Source organism: Rhodnius prolixus, unplaced genomic scaffold (genome assembly GCF_049639745.1).
Source record: "Rhodnius prolixus isolate KJV_2025 unplaced genomic scaffold, Rpr scaffold_8, whole genome shotgun sequence".
NCBI lineage: Eukaryota > Metazoa > Arthropoda > Insecta > Hemiptera > Reduviidae > Rhodnius > Rhodnius prolixus.
In genome coordinates, this window is record NW_027411593.1 from 13385612 (window position 1) to 13394091 (window position 8480).

Below are 8480 nucleotides of genomic sequence, written 5' to 3' on the forward strand. Positions count from 1 at the left end.
CGTAAATCGCTTAACTCTGTTGTTTGCCGAACCGGTATAAGCTCCAAAACATTATCTTTATTAGCAATTTCTTGTTTATTATTTCATTTATAAAGTTTGTCTCAAGATTTTTTCGATTGTCTTTAAATATGTGCACTTTTCTCACCTATTTAGATCTACTTGACAAAAAACTTCCAGCTTAAAAAGTTAAGCGTAAGAATTTGATTAAATGTCAAAAGGTACTAAATTCAGCAAATGCATGAACTTTCTTTTATAGTTCAATTCGTAATTTCAGCTAGGTAGAAACGTGCGAAAAAAACTTAGGTTTTACTTTAGCTTGTTTCTAGTTATTTCCTCATTTTTCTGAACAGACTTCTCTGTACTATTTCTAAGATTTATAATTTCGGCTTTTGAACTAGCTTATTTTTATGAATCCATACAGAAGATACAAAATACAAAGAGATTTGTACCTAATGTTTCTGAAGCGCTAGAACCCTCTATGTCAAGTTCTAGGCTTGAATTTCCCCACACTCTAACCCTCAAATGTCTTAACTCATTGCACTGTCAGAAAAATCTTCCAAGACCGTTGAAACGCTGGTGGCTACGTGATCTGCTAAATGAAGTAAGCGGCCAGTGTACAATAGTGAACTATACCTTTTTGGGAGTTTCATCTATAGGTGAATTCTCTCCTCAAGCTAATCACGAATTTAAATGTATCTTGTTGAATCAGCTTCACTTATTGCAGAAATATACTGCAGTTGTGAAAGTAAAGTTAAAAATACTTCTCCGCGGAATTCCTGCTTTCACAGAAGAATAGGAGTTCTTTGAGAGACTTGGCTAAACTCTATAGTGGACTTAGAGACTCTAAGGTGTGACTTAAGGAAGAGGAAATGACTATGGGATAGGGCAGTAGCTCGGAATGCCACACCTAGGAAAACTATTCCTTAAAAGTGCATAGTCAGTTACCGGAGATTTTTTAATTAACTTAATAACTATCTGACAAAACTTATATAATTGTTTGATAAATCTGTTACATAATGTACAAACTGATAAATCACTAAAACGCTTCTATTAATTGAAGAGCTTGGTGCAAAAAGGAGTTATCTACATTTTTTTTCAGAAAATGTGTTTAGTGGCGTCCCCCTATTTTATGTTCAATTCTACATCTTTTGGTGCATTAACGAGTCTTTATGCAGACTCGTTTATTATTACTTATTCTCTAGCCTTAAGTCACACCTTAGAGTCTCCAAGTCCACCATAGAGTTTAGCCAAGCCTCTCAAAGAACTCCTATTCTTCTGTGAAAGCAGGAATTACGCGGAGAAGTATTTTTAACTTTACTTTCACAACTGCAGTATATTTCTGCAATAAGTGAAGCTGATTCAACAAGATACATTTAAATTCGTGATTAGCTTGAGGAGAGAATTCACCTATAGATTTGGAGCAAAAATGAGTTTTCTACTGCAGACAACTTTCTTTTGCTCCAAACAGAAAAGATGCCATCAATCAAACAAAAATTTTTTTATTAGGTTTATTTAATGTTTATATTAGGTAGATAATATTATTTTTCTTTTTGACAGGCATAATAATATATCTAACATTCGCTTCGACAAGACACAAAATGCCAATTAAAAGCTCAAAAACAAGAAATCTGTTGACTAAAGTACTTAATATGTACTCAAGTTTTACTGAAAATTATGATTTTGGTGCAAAAAAAAAGAAGAGTAACTGCAAAATAACTTTTGCTTATAGCAAGCTTAAAAAATGCCCTAGAAAGTTCAAATTGAGCCCCAAATGACCCCATCACAATATATTAACTAATCCTTACAGCAGACACAACATAAGGAACACATCTTAAAGCATATTTAGTTTTTTGTCCCTACTAAAAATTTTAAAAAACTGTAGATAACTCCTTTCTGCACCAAGCTCTTCAATTGCATTTGAAGTTATTAAAAACATGCACTGCAGTTCTGGTGCAAATCTATTTTGAAAATTTAAATCTATTTGAAAAGATTTTATTTCTGTGGAACATAATATAATATTTTCATCGCTTTAATTTTCTTTGTATTATATTCTCACAGGACATACCAGATTATTTTCATACTTTTAACAAAGCATTAAAAAGTTAATTAAACGTGATAAGTTTATAAATTATCTTGAATTGAGAATGAATAAATTTATGAATATGACAAAGGATGTCAGAGAAATGCCTAGGAGATAGACGGCAGATAAGAGAGATTCTCTTTTGAAAGGATGCCTAGATGCTAACTAGCTCCTTTGATAATATTAATGTGATTAGTATATTACCATCAAGCCTTTTGCAATGAAAGATATTAGGGCACATTGCTAATGATAATGGTGGCCAAACAAGGCTAACTTATTAGCCACAAAGATTAATTAATATATCAAACTGGTAATTGATGAATAAATTATGAGTGACTTACATTATACTTAGTCAAGTTAGGAATGTTTAGTGAGTGGACAAGGGTGGATGTTCACTAAGGTCCTGAAGTCGCTCGAATGAGCAGAATTGTGGGCTTTGAACAGGCAGAAGGAGGAGTGTGGTTAGTAGGAGCGTGTTAACCGGGGCGTCGTTTCGCGGATCTAGTGGATGTAGAACCGAGATATGTGGTTTGGGCAGGAAGAACTGTTTGGGTACTGGAGAGCTATCTCACTACCGGACGACCTCCTCCAGGCTCTCACTATCTAACAGTAGTTTGTTGCGAATCTTATTTCCGGCCTACAGATTCCCTCCTGTCTAGTCTTATGGCACTTTTTCTCATTCTATCGCACACTGTTCTTATTGAACCGATAACGGTGTATCCACATCTAATGTTAACACAATGTTATGCCCCATTCCTTAGTTGATTTATTAGCTCAACCATGTTTTCACTTACTACTTATCAAACTCGTAAATAAAAACTCCTGAATCACCATTAATTCTTGTTTTTGATTCACCATTCTAATTCTGTAGTTGATCTTCAGTACCAGATTTTGTCACACAATACTGTCCTTTCAGACTATTCTTAATATTCCTTTTAAAAGGAAATCTAAGCTAATCGTGCATTTCAAAAATATAATAAAAACAGGAGCCTTTGGATAATAAGAAAAACTAAAGTAATGCCTACTTTTTCCAGGCGAGCTTCACGTTCAACTGCCAAAAAACGTTCATAATCCTTCCTCTTACCTAGTACGAGGAGGTGTGGCTATTAAATAACGAGACTATTGCTATAAAACATTTTATTTTAAATTTATACATATTTAGTTATTATCACCTTCAATATACACCCCTCCCCTATCCCTACAACGCTCTCCATGCGAATTTACCATTGTTCGAAACAGAGCTGGAAGTTCTTTTCTGTGAGCTCCTGCATAACGCGTACCCCTTTTTCTTTCACAGCTTCAACGGACTGAAATCGTGTTCCTTTTAATGCAGATTTGACTTTGGGGGAACAGAAAAAAGTCACATGGGGCCAGGTCAGGCGAATTAGGCGGATGGCCTAATACTGGGATGTTGTACTTGGCAGACAATGCAGTGTGAGCCGGCGCGTTGTCTTGATGGAGCACCCATGACTTGTTCTTCCACAAATTGGGTCGTTTTTTCCTTACTCTTTCACCAGAGTTGAGCAAACACTTCACGGTAGTAATGTTGATTAATTATAATCGATATTTTCATCCGTTTTGGATGTGGAAGGGCTACCCAAGCGGTCATCATCTCCGAAGTCTTCTCGGCCATCTTGGAAACGCTTGAACCACTCAAAAACTTGCGCACGTGATACAACATTCATCGCCATAAACTTCTTTTTTTTTTCTTTTTTTATATATATATATATATATATATATATATATATTTATTTAAGACTTGTACAGTACAATTATGAAAAAAACATAATATATAGGCAATGGCAAATGCCGTCTGCCAGAGTTTACTGCATGAACAATTAAAGAAAAAATAAATAAATAATAAGTAAAATAAGTGAATAAAGAGTACAAATAAACAATATAAATTTAAACAATAATAAATTATCTACTACCATTAAACTTATTGAGAAGAAAAATCAAAAAAGAAAAAAAAACACGTTTTTTCAAAAAGAAAAATAAGGAAGGAAAAAATAAAATAAATAAAGAAATTACAATTCAAAAATTCTAGAATTATCTTATAATGTCTATTCTAAATAATGTCAGAAAGCCAGTGATACCTGACCCTCCAGGCATGGCGAGCATAGCGTAGCAGCGGGCAAGGTTGGACCTGGCCAGACAAGAACCCAATGATCTCCTCCCTGGAGAGAGTAGCCTTTTTGAAATAAATTTGACGAAACTCAGATAGTAGAGGACATTCCCCCAGAAAGTGGTAAATCTCCTCACGAACATTATAATTACACAGAGAACACTTTTCTTCGTCAAAGTCTCTATCTAACCAACATAAACTTCTTTCAATAAAAGATAAGTTTTAGTAGCGGTTTTACCCAGTTTCATGTGAAATTTCACGACAATTCGTTGCTCTACTACATGTGTAGTATCATGTTTTCAGTAAAACGAAACTAACCACCTCTTACACAAACGACGGTTTCGGTCAGACAGATTTCTCTATAAACACGTGAGACGGTGCAATCAAAAGAGAAGGCTTTACGCTACACAGCTGTCGGTCGTTAGGATTTGGCGCATGCATAGTTCTTATGTAGCTGCATCAGTCTCGTTATTTAATAGCCACACCTCGTATAGTTACCATATTTCTTAAAATGCAACGTATTAAGTAGACAGGATATACTGAAAATACTACCTACTACTGCCTGAAAATCATTTTCTATTCTGAAAGCGATAACATTTCATGAACTCGAAATAAATAATTAAATTTAAGCAGTTACGAATAATTTCATTTAAAAGTTTCAAATTATTTGATGGAAACTATTGATCTAATAGCTAGAAACAAATGAAATGAAAAGCGTACTTTAAACAAAAATAACAATTAATTATTTGAACTGTTTAAAATTGCTTCGCGAATTATAATCATTTTGTTTTTCGATGTGGAATAACTTTGTTCCATATTTTATTGTTCTTGTTAAACTGATAACTTTTTTTTTTAGTTTGAGAAGTTCAAAACTGATAATTGCTTGGATGAAAAGAACTTTGGTATTTAAATGTCAATAAAAAATATTGGTAAATTGGGATTATAGCAATATGGATCTAGAGGATGTTGTGGTTACCAAAAAAAGTAAAATTAAACCCACATATACAATATATAACTTCATCTAATAAACTGACGCCACAAACAGAATGTTAAACCTTTTGTAAGGAATCGTCAATTTGCAAAACATGATAATCCATCTGGATTTAGCCGTAATTTCTTTTTAATCTTACTGATTTTAGAATATCAACGATTGAAGATCAAAAGGTTTAGGTTTCATTTTAAAATAAAGCTTTAAAAAACAAATCTTCCCCTTTGATTCCATTAACTTTTAAAAATCTAAAAAATTAATAACAACGCTTATCTATGTTGCCAAAAAAGGGTAGAGTTAAGTTTTATAAAGCTAGATTTCTTTGTTTCAACTGGAAGCATCTCTAGATAATAAAGGAAACCTCTCTCCCAAAAACAAATACTTCAACCAGAGATAATATTGATTTGGCAAATCAAAAATTTGGCAACTGGTGAAAGTGCACTCACTAGACTTTGATGTATCACTGGCAACCAACTTTGATACCTCTTTTCGCACCCAGGTGACCTCAAATTGGATATTTACAGTGAATACTTTTGATTTGGGAATTGGCAAGACAAAAATATAAGTTCTCTCACTAGAGTGACTAAGAATATGAGAGAGTAAAAGTCTGGTTCCAAAGAAGTCTTGAAGTCTCGCTTTCCGTCAGATATTTTAGCTACATTAATGTAATTAAAGCTCTAAGTTTTAAAAAAATCATGAGATAGATACCTTAGAACATGTTCATCCAATAAAGTCGCGTGAATACTTCGTTCGATTTTTTAACTTTAATAGACAAAATACTTATTTAAAATATTTTAAAGCAGTAGCAGAATTGTTGCAAGAATTTAAGGAATAATTATTAACTTCTTAAGTTAAGCGCGTTTGACGTGTATGCACAAACAAAATCTCTATTACAGCGTGTTCGACGTGTATACTCGTTGTGAAAAATATAAAATTGTCATTAACTATAAAAACTCGAAATTTTAATAAAATACAATAAGAATATTATTTGGTCGGATGTTTCCTTTATCTTACCCAATAGAACTGCCAAGTATTTTATACGGAGCGGGATTGAGGGAGTCAGCCAAATGATAAGTGGTTGGTACATGTTTGGTCTCCGCATTTTAGAGGTTGGGGAATTACGCACACAAATAGAAGCTCTCAACCCTTGTGCAATGCCGTTCTTACCTTAGAGGTTCAGAACTCAATTCGAGCATGATTTCATTTTGCACATAATTCCAAAGCTCTTGTCTCCCTTGTAAAAGCTCTTGCAAGCCCTAGTTCCTAACTAGAGCAATGCATACGCGAAGCGGTAAAAGATTTTTGAAAGAGCACAGAATGCTCTGGTAATCTCAAGTCCCAAAAATTGTAGAAAAATTGCTTGCAGTGACTATTATGACGTTGTAAACTTTTGGTTGTTTTGCCCTGCGTTCGACGTGTATACACGTCATTGTCTGATTTTAATTCCGCACACTGTGAGAGGGTTTTTAAAATTAAATTCCGCGCTTAACTGGATAAGTAGAGTAGGAATAAGTATAAGTAGTATAAGATATAAGTAAAAGTATAATAAGCAGGAATAAGTATTAACTTCTTAGTAAGTTATTTTCTAAAAAGACATAAATGATGAAACTATAAAAGAGAAACACTTGGTCTCTTATTGATGTAAATAAAACCAACAAATATTAAATTCCGTTTCATTTTAAAACATACATTTTTAAAAAATTTTACTTTGGAAAATTTAAAAGAAAAGTGAAAAAAGTATTTATTTATTTAAGGAAAAAATTCCATGATTCTTTAAAAAAAAGGAATAAAAGGAGTTCGATTATTTTATTAACAATAAAATTTATTATAATTATTTTTTTTACGATATTCTACGTTATTTTCTCACGATTCTTTTAAAATTGTAATTTTATTTTAGAAAGATTAACACATTTTGAATAATTAAATGTTTATTCCCAACGCTAATGCCACGGTGCTGTTAATTTTTAGATGAAAATTAATATAGAACAAATGCCTATTTTTTTCTATGATATTTGCTTAAACAAGCGCAATTGTCTAATAGAAACAAGGCAAGAGTTAATCTAACCAAAATTATCGAAGATAAATTAGTGCATAATAGGACCTTAACAAAAACTTACAGTTTAAAAAGTTAAGTATAAGGGTTGATTAAACGCCAAAAGGTACACAAATCAGCAGTACCCAACATTTCATTAATACTTCATTAATATTTAAGTAATTTTACTGCATTAAATTTCATTAATATTTTTTTGAATTTATTAGAGGTCACAGACCCTTATGCTGGCCATTTTAATCTACAAAATATTTGTTCAAATAGAACAAATAGACTGTAATATGCTGTTAGATTGACTGTAATATCTAATCAACAAACTATTAATCACAGGTTAAAAAAAAAAACTTTATAAAAAAAATATGAGGCTAAAAAATTCAAAAACTTTTTTCAAAAATGCTTGCACCAACATTTAACAATGATTTTGTTTATTTTATTTATTTATTTTTATTTTTAAATAAAAATCTTCGGTTGAAGTTCGTAATTCGATTAAAGCAATTGTTACTTTATTTAGTAGCCAAGCTTTTTTAATAATAGGTAATAATTAATTTGGCTTTATAGTAAATAATAGTTTTCTTCAATTCTCAATCTAGGTATTCTTACCACAGTGTTATATATTTGGAATATAAGATATGCATATTTTTATGACAGCTAATTATACCAGTATTTTACCTACTATAAGTAAAATTAGAGGGACTACATTAAATTACAATTGAGAAATGAATAATTATTGTTGAATAATTTACTGGATATTACCTATGCGTTATTTGTACTCACAAATACTTCGGTAAGAAGAATTCTAGACTGAAATATTGTTTTAAATCCGTGATTCAAATTTAAACAGTAGCCGACTCTAACTTTGTCTTTTTCTATTTTAACATGCATGTATAGGTGACTACTCAGAATAAAGGGCCTAATAAAGATAAATCAGAAGAATAATTTGGAATAAAGCTATAATAAAGTACCTATTTAATTACGAAGATATAATATACATTTTATCATAATTATAACAAAAAATAAAATATTATGAATGAACTAAGGGAAGGGATTAGCTATGCGGTTAGCGTATCGGATTCCCACGTGGAGGTTCCGGGTTCGAATCCAGCTGCTGACCCTTAGATTTTCTCTTCCTAAGAGCTTCTTACAGCTCACTGGCCGGTGATGGACAGTGTTGTCTGTAACGAGAGAACACTGTCCGGAGGCCGGCAGTGCACTGAAAAAAACTCCGGGCGCCAATAAC